The sequence below is a fragment of the Rhinopithecus roxellana genome, chromosome 3 (assembly GCF_007565055.1).
Source record: "Rhinopithecus roxellana isolate Shanxi Qingling chromosome 3, ASM756505v1, whole genome shotgun sequence".
In the NCBI taxonomy this organism is placed as follows: Eukaryota; Metazoa; Chordata; class Mammalia; order Primates; family Cercopithecidae; genus Rhinopithecus; species Rhinopithecus roxellana.
The window spans coordinates 31,962,586-31,976,440 of record NC_044551.1 but is presented as its reverse complement, the minus strand read 5'-3'; the positions used below and the strand labels follow the sequence as shown (position 1 = coordinate 31,976,440).

General features: G+C 45.3%; 2 pseudogenes; both read left to right on the top strand.

The window, feature by feature from the left end:
* The first annotated feature begins 2,496 nt into the window (after positions 1-2,496).
* On the top strand, positions 2,497-2,526 carry LOC115896672 (annotated as a pseudogene).
* A 9,389-nt stretch (positions 2,527-11,915) lies between these two features.
* LOC104662393 lies at positions 11,916-12,258 on the top strand (annotated as a pseudogene).
* The last annotated feature ends 1,597 nt before the right edge of the window (positions 12,259-13,855 follow it).

The following is a 13,855-nucleotide window of genomic DNA, read 5'->3' as shown; positions in this document are numbered from 1 at the left end:
GAGGCAGAAGAATCACGTGAACCCGGGAGGCAGAGGTTGCAGCGAGCCAAGATCATGCCACTGCACACCAGCCCAGGCGACAGTGTGAGACTCTATCTCAAAGAAAATACAACAAAAAATACATAGGAGACTGTGTGATTTTCAATTTTAGGTATCAGATGAACTGGATTAAGGAATATGTAGAGAGCTGGTAAAGCATTATTTCTGGATGTGTCTACGAAGGTATTCCCAGGAAACACTGACACAGGAGTCTGCCGACTGAGTGGGAAATATTTGACCTCAGTATGGTTGGGTACCATTCAGTCATCTGGGGTTCTGATAGAACAAAAAGGCCGGCCGGGCACGGTGGCTCACACCTGTAATCCCAGCACTTTGGGAGGCCGAGGCAGGCGGATCACCTGAGGTCAGGAGTTTGAGACCAGCCTGACCAACACAGAGAATCCCTGTCTCTACTAAAAATACAAAATTAGCCAGGCGTGTTGGTGCCTGCCTGTAATCCCAGCTACTTGGGAGGCTGAGGCAGGAGAATCACTTGAACCTGGGAGGCAGAAGTTGTGGTGAGCCGAGATCGCGCCATTGCACTCCAGCCTGGGCAACAAGAGCAAAACTCCATCTCAAAAAAAAAAAAAAAAAAAAAAAGGCAGAAGAAAGGGGAATTCACTTATCTCTGTCCTATAGCTGGGGCAGTCTTCCCCTCCAGCCCTTGGACATCATAACTCCAGGCTCTCTGGCCTTTGGACTATGGAACCTATAGCAGCAGACCTTTTACCTCCACAACAGATTCTCAGGCCTTTGGTCTCAGACTGAGAGTGACACCAACAACTTATCTCAACCCTGGTTGAGACTTTCAGACTTGACTTGAGCCACACTACTAGTTTCCCAGAGTCTCTAGCTTACAGATGGCCAATCAAGGGACTTCTTGGCCTCCATAATTATGGATCCAACTCCCTTAATAAATTCTCATAAGAGTTCGAGACCAGCCTGACTAACATGGAGAAACCATGTTTCTACTAAAAATACAAAATTAGCCAGGTGTGGTGGCACATGCCTGTTATCCCAGCTACTCGGGAGGCTGAGGCAGGAGAATCGCTTCAACCCAGGAGGCGGAGGTTGCAGTGAGCCGAGATTCCGCTGTTTGACTCCATTCTGGGCAATAAGAGCGAAACTCCATCTCAAAAAAAAATTCTCATGATTATGGATCCAATTCCCTTAATAAATCTCTTCTCATATATCTACATCTGTATATCTATCTATCTATCTATCTATCTATCTATGTACATATCCTATTGGTTCTGTTTCTCTGGAAAATTCTGACTAATACACTTTGGGAGAGGTAAACCTTTTTTTTTTTTTAAGACAGGATTCTGCTGTCTCACCCAGACTGAAGTACAGTGGTGTGATCACAGCTCACTGCAGCCTTGACTTTCTGGGCTCAAGCGATTCTCCCACCTCGGCTTCATGAGTAACTGGGCCCATAGGCACATGCCACAATGCCTGGCTAATTTTTGTATTTTTTTTGTAGAGATGGGGTCTCCCTATGTTGCCCAGACTGGTCTCAAACTCCCGAGCTCAAGCAATCTGCCCATGTCAGCTTCCCAAAGTGCTGGAATTACAGGCATGAGCAACTGCGCCTGGCCAACTTTTTTTTTTGAGACAGAGTGTCGCTCTGTCATTCAGGCTGGAGTGCAATGGCATGATTGCGGCTCACTGCAACCTCCACCTCCCAGGTTCAAGTGATTCTCCTGTCTCAGCCTCCCGAGTAACTGAAATTACAGGCACACGTGGTCACGTCAGGCTAATTTTCTTGGTATTTTAGTAGAGATGGGGTTTCACCATATTGCCCAGGCTGGTCTCAAACTTCTGAGCTCAAGCATTCCACCCGCCTCAGCCTCCCAAAGTTGGGGCTGTGCCCGGCCCCAACATTTTAAAAATAAGATCCAGAGAGCCTTATTTAAAGGGAGAATGGGCCTAAAAAGAATAATAATAAATAAATGAATAAGACTCATAAATTTGGCTGGGCACGGTGGCTCACGCCTGTAATCCCAGCACTTTGGGAGGCCGAGGTGGGCAGATCACAAGATCAGGAGATGGAGACCATCCTGGCTAACACGTGAAACACCCTCTCCACTAAAAATACAAAAAATTAGCCAGGTGTGGTGGCTGGCGCCTGCAGTCCAAGCTACTCGGGAGGCTGAGGCAGGAGAATGGCAAGCACCCGGGAGGCGGAGCTTGTAGTGAGCCGAGATCGCGCCACTGCACGCCAGTCTGGGCGACAGTGAGACTCTGTCTCCAAAAAAAAAAAAAAAAAAAAAAAAGACCCGTAAATTCAATCAATTGGACTTCAACAAAATTTAAAACTTATAGCTCTACAAACAACACTGTTAAGAAAACGAAAAGGCAAGACCCAGTCTGGGAGACGATATCAGCAAATAGGTATCTGACAAAGCATTTTAGTTAGAATATATAAAGGACACTTATAACTCAATAATAAGAAAACAGTGTTACAGCTCTTTTAGAATTTGTCTAAAAATATAAAAATTTTAAAAAGAAAACAATTATAAAGTGAGCAAAATATTTGAACAGATATTTTACCAAAAAAGAAATACAGATGACAAGCACACAAAAAGATGCTCTTTTTTTTTTTTTTTTTTTTTTTTTGAGACAGTCACACTCTCTCACCCTGCCTGGAATGCAGTAGGATGATCTCATCTCACTGCAACTGCTGCCTCTCAGGTTCAGGCAATTCAAAAGCCTCAGCCTCCCAAATAGCTGGGACTACTGGTACACACCACCACACCTGACTACTTTTTTGTATTTTTTTAGTAGAGATGAGGTTTCACCATGTTGGCCAAGGTGGTCTAGAACTCCTGACCTCAAGTGATCCTCCCACCTCAGCTTCCCAAAGTGCTGGGATTACAGGCATGAGCCACCATGCCTGGCCTTGTCATTATTAATAATTAAGGAACATGGAATCAACCCAAATGCCCATCAATGATAGACTGGACAAAGCAAATGTGGAACATATACACCATGGAATACTGTGCAGCCATAAAAAAGAACAAGCTTATGTCCTTTGCAGGGACACGGTTGAAGCTGGAAGCCATTATCCTCAGCAAATTAACACAGGAACAGAAAACCAGAACTGCACGTTCTCACTTATAAGTGGGAGCTGAACAATGAAAACACAGGGAGAGGAACAACACATACTGGGGCCTTTTCGTGGTGCTAAGCAGGGAGAGTATCAGGAAAAATAGCTAACACATGTGGGGCTTAACATCTAGGTGATGGGTTGATAGGTGCAGCAAACCACCATAGCACACATTTACCTATGTAACAAACATGTACGTCTTGCACATGTATCCTGGAACTTCTTTTTTTTTTTTTTTTTTTTTTTTTTTTTGAGACGGAGTCTCGCTCTGTCGCCCAGGCTGAACTGCAGTGGCCGGATCTCAGCTCACTGCAAGCTCCGCCTCCCGGGTTTACACTATTCTCCTGCCTCAGCCTCCCGAGTAGCTGGGACTACAGGCGCCTGCCGCCACACCTGGCTAGTTTTTTGTATTTTTTTAGTAGAGACGAGGTTTCACAGTGTTAGCCAGGATGGTCTCGATCTCCTGACCTCATGATCCGCCCATCTCGGCCTCCCAAAGTGCTGGGATTACAGGCTTGAGCCACCGCGCCCGGCCGTATCCTGGAACTTAAAATAAAACAAAATTTTAAAATGATAATAATGATTAAGGAAGCACAAATTTAACCGCAATGAGATATCATCACACAATCCTTAGAATGGCTACAATTAAAAAGACTGACAATACCGGAGTCTTGCTCTGTCTCCCAGGCTGGAATGCAATGGCGCGATCTCGGCTCACTGCACCCTCCGCCTCCCAGGTTCAAGCAATTCTCCTGCCTCAGCCTCCTGAGCAGCTGGGATTACAGGCAAGTGCCACCACTCCTGGCTAATTTTTTTTTTGTATTTTTGTAGAGACGGGGTTTCACCATGTTGGCCAGGCTGGTCTTATACTCCTGACCTCAAGTGATCCACCTGCCTCGGCCTCCCAAAGGGCTAGGATTACAGGCGTGAGCCACCACGCCAGGCCTGCAACTGACACTTTCATACGCATTGCTGGTGGAAGTGCATAATGACAGACCCACTTTGAAAACACTTTGGCAGTTTCTTAAAAAGTCAAATATATACCTACCATACAATTCACACACTCCTAAGTATATACCCAAGAGAAGGCTGGGCGTGGTGACTCACATCTGTAATCCCAGCACTTTGGGAGGCAGAGGTGGGTGGATCACCTGAGGTCAAGAGTTTGAGACCAGCCTAACCAACACGGCGAAACCCTGTGACTACTAAAAATACATACAATTGGCCAGGCATGGTGGCACACGCCTGTAATCCCAGCACCTTGGGAGGCCGAGGCAGGTGGATCACAAGGTCAGGAGTTCGAGACCAGCCTGGCCAATATGGTAAAACCTCGTCTCTCCTAAAAATACAAAAATTAGCTAGATGTGGTGGCGGGCAGGACATTTTCACACACATGAAAGTGAGTAGGTGAGCAGTAGTCTCACATACTCAGAAGGCTGAGGCAGGAGAATCACTTGAACCCAGGAGGTGGAAGTTGCAATGAGCCAAGATTGAGCTATTGCATTCCAGCCTGGGTGACAGAGCCAGACTGTGTCCCCTCGAAAAATAAAGAAAAGAAAAAAATACATACAATTAGCCAGGCGTAGTGGTGAGCGCCTATAATCCCAGCAACTTGGGAGGCTGAGGTAGGAGAATTGTTTGAACCCAGGAGGTGAAAGTTGCAGTGAGCCAAGATTGAGCCATTGCACTCCAGGCTGGGTGACAGAGCCAGACTCTCTCTCAAAAGAAAAAAAAAAAGAAAAAAAAAAGACTTGCATGTGAATGTTCACAACAGCTCTATTTGTGATAGTGAGAAACTGGAAACAACCCAAATGTCCTTGAAGAGGGAAATGGATAAGCAAATTGGAGATCCGTACAATGGAATATTACTCAGCAATAAAAAGGAACAAACTATTGATACACACAACAACATGGATAAACTTCAAAATAATTACACTGGGTAAAAGAAACCAGACAAAAAAAGATGATCCCATTTATGTGAAATTCTAGAAAACACAAATAATCTGTGGTAAAAGAAAACAGATCAGTGGTTCCTGAAGAATTTGGTAAGGGGAGAGAGGAAGGAATTCTTTTTCTTTTTTTTGAGACAGAAACTTGCTCTATCACCCAGGCTGGAGAGCAGTGGCATGATCTCAGCTCACTGAAAGCTCCACTTCCTGGGTTCCTGCCATTCTTCTGCCTCAGCCTCCCAAGTAGCTGGGACTACAGGCACTCGCCACCACACCCGGCTAATTTTTTTGGTATTTTTAGTAGAGACAGGGTTTCACCATGTTAGCCAGGATGGTCTCGATCTCCTGACCTCGTGATCCGCCTGCCCGGCCTCCCAGAGTGCTGGGATTACAGGTGTGAGTCACAGCGCCTGGCCAAGAGGAAGGAATTCTAACGGGGCATAAAGAAACTTCTGGAAGCTATGAACATTTTCATTACATTGATTTTGGTGATAGTTTCACAGGTTTAGGCATATGTCAGAACTCATCAATTTTTTTTTTTTTTTTTTTTTTTTTGGAGACAGGGTCTCACTTTGTCACCCAGGCTGGAATGCAGTGGTATGAGGTTGGCTCACTGCAGCCTCAATCTGCTAGGATCAAGCCATCCTTCCATCTCAGCCCCTCAAGTAGCTGGGACTACAGGTGTGTGCCACCATGTCTGGCTAATTTCTTGTATTTTTGGTAGAGATGGTGTTTTGCCACTTTGCCCAGGCTGGTCTCGAACTCCTGAGCTCAAGTCATCCGCTCACCTTGGCCTCTCAAAGTGCTGAGATTACAGGCAGGAGCCACCACACCCAGCCCCAGAATTCATCAAATTGAACATATTAAGTGTATGCTGCTTATTTTATGACAAGTACACTTCAATAAAGTGATTTTTAACAGCATGGAAAAAACTAGAATTTTAAATAAATGTAACATTTAAAAAGTTATATTTGGGCCGGGCATGGTGGCTTATACCTATAATCCCAGCACTTTGGGAGGCCGAAGCAGGTGGATCACTTGAGGTCAGGAGTTCAAGACCAACCTGGGTAACATGGTGGAACCCTGTCTCTACTAAAAAGACAAAAATTAGCCAGGCGTGGTGGCACACACCTATAATCCCAGCTACTCAGGAAGCTGAGGCAGGAGAATCGCTTGAACCCAGGAAGTGAAGGCTGCAGTGAGCCAAGATTGCACCACTGCACTCCAGCCTGTGTGACAGAGCAGGACATCGTCTCAAAACAAAAAAAATTTATTTGATTTATAAAAGTACAGCTATAACATGTTTCTGTTTGCCCTAATCGTGTTTTCTAAAATTGTGATATATATTATTTCTAAAATGTTTTTATTTTTTCTCAAATATACTTTTATATTTGCCCTTTATAACAAAAAGTTAAATAATAAAAAATTTAAAAGGGCCATGGTCAGGTACAGTGGCTCACGCTTATAGTCCCAACACTTTGGGAGGTTGAGGCAAGAGGATCACTTGAGCCCAGGAATTTGAGACCAACCCAGGCAACAAAGTGAGACCCTGTTTCCATAAAGAACAGAAAAATTAGCCAGGTGTGGAGGTGCACACCTGTGGTCCCAGCTACAGGGGAGACTGAGGCAGGAGGATCCCTTGAACCCAGAAGGTCAAGGCTGTAGTCAGCCTTGTTCATGCCACTGCACTCCATCCTGGGCAACAAAGTGAGATCCTCTTTTAAAAAATAATAACGAAAAAAATAGCTGGGTGCAGTGGCTCACGCCTGTAATCCCAGCACTTTGAGAGGCCAAGGTGGGTGGATCATGAGGTCAGGAGTTCGAGATGAGCCTGACCAACATGGAGAAACCCCGTCTCTACTAAAAATACAAAAATTAGCCAATGGTGGTGGTGCACACCTGTAATCCCAGCTACACAGGAGGTTGCGGCAGGAGATTCGCTTGAACCTGGGAGGCAGAGGTTGCAATGAGCTGAGACTGTGCCACTGCACTCCAGCCTGAGTGACACAGCAAGACTCCACCTCGAAAAATAATAATAATAATAAATAAAATAAAATTGTTGCAATAAATATCTGACAGAGATTGTGTTTCTCTCTGTGTGTATATATATACTTATCTTTACACACTTTCACTAACTTTTTTTTTTTTTTTTTTTTGAGACAGAGTCTGGCTCTGTCGCCCGGGCTGGAGTGCAGTGGCCAGATCTCAGCTCACTGCAAGCTCCGCCTCCCGGGTTTACGCCATTCTCCTGGCTCCGCCTCCCGAGTAGCTGGGACTACAGGCGCCCGCCACCTCGCCCAGCTAGTTTTTTGTATTTTTTTAGTAGAGACGGGGTTTCACCGTGTTAGCCAGGATGGTCTCGATCTCCTGACCTCGTGATCCGCCCGTCTCGGCCTCCCAAAGTGCTGGGATTACAGGCTTGAGCCACCGCGCCCGGCCTCACTAACATTTTTAAGACAAAAATTTAAACATAAGGTGCTAGTGAAACCGCCCTTGCAAAAATTATGACTGAGAAAATTATCACAGTGAAAGGGACCTGACCTAATTGTATCTATCTTTCTTCTAACCTCCAAGCTCAAGCTGTCTTTGCTCATTCCTGGGCATAGACTGATGCCTATTCCTAACTTTGAGAGGAACTTACTTTATAGTTTAAAACAAAGACAATAGCTGGGTGCGGTGGCTCACACCTATAATCCCAGCACTTTGGGAGGCTGAGGCGGGTGGATCACAAGGTCAGGAGATCGAGACCATCATGGCTAACATGGTGAAACCCCGTCTCCACTAAAAATACAAAAAAGTAGCCGGGCGTGGTAGTGGATGCCTGAAGTCCCAGCTACTCGGGAGGCTGAGGCAGGAGAATGGCATGTACCCGGGAGGTGGAGGTTGCAGTGAGCCGAGATTGTGCCACTGCACTCCAGCCTGGCTGACAGAACGAGACTCCGTCTCAAAAAAAGAAAGAAAGAAAAAGAAAAAAAACAAAGATAATAACAACTCTTTCCCAAAACAAACCCCTTCTTGCCTGGGGAATAGGAATAGACACCCTTCACAGAACTAAAAATTAGCTACAAGATTAGAAATTATGGTTTAGGAGTCATTCAGCTGAAGGTTGCAAGATTCTGAACCTCCCCAAATTGCTTCTGGGGATAATATCACTTTTGTAAAGCTTAAGATCAGTGCCTGAGATATTTTGCATATTCTGCACTCAGTGTATCAGCTGGCACCACCCACACAGATAAACTGCCTCATCCGGTCTTGTGGCCCCCACCTAGGAACTGACTCAGCACAAGAGGTCAGCTTTGACTTCCTATGATTTCATCTCTAACCCAGCCAATCAGCACGCTCCACTTTCTGATACCTTACCCACAAATTTTCCTTAAAAACCCCAATCCCAGGGTTTTCAGGAAGATTGATTTGAGTAATAACTCCATCTCCCATATGGTGTGTCCAGCCTCCCATCAATAAAATTCTTTCTTTACTACAATGCCATGGTCTTTATTCGTGCAGCAGGCAGGAAGAACCCATCAGATGGTTACACTGGGTCAAAGGATATGCACTTAAAGTGTTTATAGATGATTCCAAGTTTTCCCCAAAACTGGTTGCGCTAATTCATGCCCTTTTCTGCCTTCTATGTCAACATTGAAAAATATTTGCCAGTATATGAAGGAGGGGAAGGAGAAGGGGAAGAAAAAAAAATGCCAATATGATACAGAGAAATAATATCTTGCTTCATTTTACATTTCTTTCCTTTTTTTTTTTTTTTTTTTTTTTGAGACGGAGTTTCGTTCTTGTTGCCCAGACTAGAGTGCAATGGCACGATCTCGGCTCACCACAACCTCCACCTCCCAGGTTCAAGTGATTCTCCTGCCTCAGCCTCCTGAGTAGCTGGGATTACAGGCATGTGCCACCACATCTGGCTAATTTTTGTATTTTTAGTAGAGACAGGGTTTCTCCATGCTGGTCAGGCTGGTCTCGAACTCCCGACCTCAGGTGATCCACCCGACTCAGCCTCCCAAAGTGCTGGGATTATAGGTTTGAGCCACCGCGCCTGGCCATTTTACATTTCTTTATTAAAAATATTTAATATTTCATATTTTTCATATCTAACGGGGCTTATATTTTTTTTTGAGTTGCCTATTCATATTCTTTGCTCTCTTTCTACAGAGTTGTTTATATGTTTCCTTTTTCCTTTCTTTTTTTTTTTTTTTTTTTTTTTTTTTTAAACAGAGTCTTGCTCTTGTTGCCCAAGCTGGAGTGCAGTGGTACAATCTCAGCTCACCACAACTTCCGCTTCTTGGGTTCAAGCGATTCTCCTGCCTCAGCTTCCCAAGTAGCTGGGATTATAGGCATGCGCCACTATGCCTGGCTAATTTTGTATTTTTAGTACAGATGGGGTTTCTCCATGTTGGTTAGGGCGGTCTTTAACTCCCGACCTCAGGTGATCCACCCGCCTCAGTCTCCCAAAGTGCTGGGATTACAGGCGTGAGCCACTGCGCCCGGCCAGTCGTTTGTATGTTTCTTGTTGGTTTTAGGAGTACTTTATCTTTTAAGTACTTTTTAGGTAAATGTTTGCAAATATTTTCATCCAGCTTACGGTTTTTCTTTTAACTTTTCATTTTAATGTGGTTTACACCGTTCAGCTTTTTGCTTCCTTGTGCTGTATTTTTGGTCATATCATCTTACTTTATTATCAAAATTTTTAATGTGTGCTATTGGTCACAAGAAGGACTTAGTGACAGTGTGAATCTATCAGTGTAAGAATTCCCCACATGTAGAAAAACTGCAAATGTGTAGATCCTAATGAGGTTGGCCAGAAGCAAGCCATCCTCATGAAGCGAAGAATTAGAGCTATTTTCCTGCTCTAAATAACCTAGGTATCATTTAGGGAAGTCTACAGAATTCTAATTTTAAATTGAGAAACTCTCTGAGAATGTTTAACCAATATTCACAGTATGTTTACAGAATTCCAAATGGAATTTCTTAGAGCTCATTCAACCAAGAGAATCAAAAAATAAGGCACTCATGTTATCACGACCATCACTACCCCCTTTCTTTACCCATTGTAGATAATGGTAATTGATCGCTCTTTCTTCCAGAGCCCAGATGTGGTCTAAAAAGTTTTCTCCATGCATCAGTAGAGTAAACTGTTACCAACAGATTGGGATTGGCACATAAGACAAAACCTGTTTTGCCACCCTGGTTCTAGCCCAGTTTTTCATATTTAGAAGAAGAAATGAAGGGCCAGATCGAGACTGTGACTTAACACAGGAACATACAGCAAGTTAGTTGTAAAACCACAGCTCAAAACCAGCCTCCTGCTGCCCAACCTAACGCTTCTTCCAGGGCATGACTATGTCCCGCTTCTTCCGCCACCACCAGAGGTGGCCCCTCATGGAACAGAATATGTGATAAGGTCCCTTACAAAGAGTAAATTATACATAAAAACATTTTAGTCACAACATATATGTCAACAGCATCCTAAGAGGGTTAAAGCTGGATTAGGAAGAGGCCTTGTTGGGCAATCAATGGGAACACCAATATGTAAGGGGCCCTGAACCACACTGACAAACATGAGGAAGTGGAGAACTTGTCTCAGGGAAAGCTCTGTATGGAATTAAATGAAATATGGAATAAAGTGGTTGCAGAAGGAGTGAGGAAGAAGAGTTGCCTCAAGGAGCAGGTCCAGTACCAACACAGAGTCACTAAGCTGCTTGTCTGATGAACTTTTTTTTTTGGAGAATGGAACAATAATACATTATTGGGGGCCAGAAGCAGTGGCTCACACCTGCAATCCCAATACTTTGAGAGGCTGAGGCGGGAGGATCACTTGAGGCCAGGAGTTTGAGACCAGCCCCGGAAACATTGTGAGACCCCATCTCTACAAAAATTTTTAAAATTAGCTGGAAATAGTGACATATGCCAGTAGTCATAGCTACTTGGGAACCTGAGGACTGCTTGATCCCAGGAGCTTGAGTTTACAGTGATCACAGCTCAAGCTGGAGCTGTGATCACTCCAATGCACTCTAGCCTGGGTGACAGCATGAGACTTTGTTTCTTAAAAAATCAAATAAATAATTGGAAATAATAAAAGAGAAACTAAAGGCTGACAAAAGCTAGCCTCCTCCATGCTTGTACCACTTCTCCTCTAAACTAACATTGAAAGTATCTAAGGACTATCAATTTAGAGTATCACCACATTATTAACCTACTCTGAGCACCAAATTGCTAGTTCTCAGAGGCACTGACATGTCTCCAGCCAGCTTTATTTACTCCCACCCTAAACTCTTCCACCTTGTCTCCTCTAAAAAGGCTTCTTGCCTAGCGCTGTGGCTCACGCCTGTAATCCCAGCACTTTGGGAGGCCAAGGCGGGCAGATCACGAGGTCAGGAGTTCAAGACCAGCCTGGGCAACATAGTGAAACCCCATCTCTACTAAAAATACAAAAGTTAGCCGGGTGTGGTGGTGCATGCCTGTAATCCCAGCTACTCAGGAGGCTGAGGCAGTAGAATTGCTTGAACCCAGGGAGGCGGAGGTTACAGTGAGCCGAGATTGCGCCATTGCACTCCAGCCTGGGTGACAGAGCAAAGCTCCATCTCAGAAAAAAAATAAAAATAAAAATAAAGGCTTCCTGGGCCTGGCTGGGTGGCTCACACCTGTAATCCCAGCACTTCGGGAGGCCAAGGTGGGCAGATCACCTTAGGTCAGGAGTTTGAGACCAGCCTGGCCAACATGGTGAAACCCCTACTAAAAATACAAATATTGCTTTTCCTCCCTGACCACCGCTGAGGTCGCACACATGAGGCCTCTCCACCGCCGCCACAATGCAATACATAGCCTCCTACTTGCTGGCTGCCCTCAGGCGGTAACCCCTCCCCCAGCGACAAGGACATCAGGAAGATCCTGGACAGCGTGGGCATCAAGATGGACAACGACCAGCTCAGCAAGTTTATTAGTGAGCTGAATGGAAAAAACATTGAAGACATTATTGCCCAGGGTATTGGCAAGCTTGCCAGTGTACCTGCCAGTGGGGCTGTAGCCGTCTCTGCTGCCCCAGGCTCTGCAGCCGCTGCTGCTGATTCCACCCCTGCTGCAGCAGAGGAGAAGAAACATGAGAAGGAGTCTGAAGAGTCAGACAAAGACATGCGATTTGGCCTCTTTGATTAAATTCCTGCTCCCTTCCAAATAAAGCCTCTTACACATCTCTCAAGCTAAAAAAAAAAAAATTAGCCCAGCATATAGCAGGTGCCTGTAATCCCAGCTACTCAGGAGGCTGAGTGGAGAGAATCGCTTGAACCTGGGAGGTAGAGGTTGCAGTGAGCCGAGATCGCACCATTGCACTCCAGCCTGGGAGACAGAGGGAGACTCCGTCTCAAAACAAAAAAAGGCTTCCTGGACAGCTGCCCTGCCCATGCTACCGATTTCTTTTCTTGCTTATCATCTGCACCCTGACTAGGCCCTGGGAACATGCCAGCTGTTATTGGCAAGCATCTCTCTATGGAGGTACAAGCTGCTTCTTCTTCAGTCATAAACTGTGCCTTTTCCTCTTTCATATGTTATGCAGCACCTAGTTAACACAATCTTGCTCAAAAAGTATTTATTTATTAAATGGCAGAAAGAATATTATGGTAACTTATGGGCTTGACTTTCAAAGGATCCATGGAGACCTTGGAAGCAAGCTTCAAGGCCTATCTCATTGGCTCCTCTACTATCCATAAAAGGATTCTGCTTAGAGAGGCGTTTTTTGTTTTTTGTTTTTTGTCGCCCAAGCTAGAGTGCAGTGAGGCACTCTCAGCTCACTGCAATCTCTGCCTCCCAGGTTCAAGTGATTCTCATACCTCAGCCTCCCAAGTAGCTGTGATTATAGGCACGCACCACCATGCCCAGCTAATTTTTATATTTTTTTGTAGAGACGGGGGTTTCACCAGTGCTGGCTGGGCTGGTCTCGAACTCCTGACCTCAAGCCATCTGCCTGCCTCGGCCTCCCAAAGTGCTAGGATTATAGGCGTGAGCCACCGCGCCCACCCAAGAGGCATCATTTTGAATTGCTGCTATGGTTTGAATGTGTCCCTCAAAGCTCATGTTTTAGAAACTAAATCCCCATGGCAGCAGTGCTGACAGGTGGGAACTTAGAGGTAATTAGATCATGAGAGCCCCTCATTAATGAGTTAATGCTGATATTATAGGAGTGGTTTCCTGATAAAAGGGTGAGTTTAGCCCCTTTCCCCCACTGTCTCTCTCCCTATCATCTCCCTCCCTCTCCCTCCCTTCTTCCCCCTCCCTCCCTCTCTTGCTCTTCTGCCACGTGCCATGGAATGATGCCACAAGAAGAACCTCATCAGATGCCTGCACCTTGCTATTAGACTTCCCAGCCTTCAGAACTGAGATTTTTTTTTTTTTTTTGCCGAGACAGGGTCTCCTTCTGTCACCCAGCCTGGAATAACGCAGTGGGGCAATCATGGCTCACTGCAGCCTCAACCTCCTGGGCTCAACTGATCTGCCTGCCTCAGCCTCCTGAGCAGCTGGGAATACAGGCGTGCGCCACCATGCCCACCTAATTTTTGTATTTTTTTGTAGAGAGAGTGTTTTGCCATGTTGCCCAGGTTGGTCTCAAACTACTGGGCTCAAGTGATCCGCCCCCCTCAGCCTCTCAAAGTGCTGGGACCACAGGTGAGAGCCACCCCATGAAGAAATTTCGTTTTTCTTTTTTTTTTTTTTGGAGACAGAGTCTTGCTCTGTTGCCCAGGCTGGAGTCCAGTGGTGC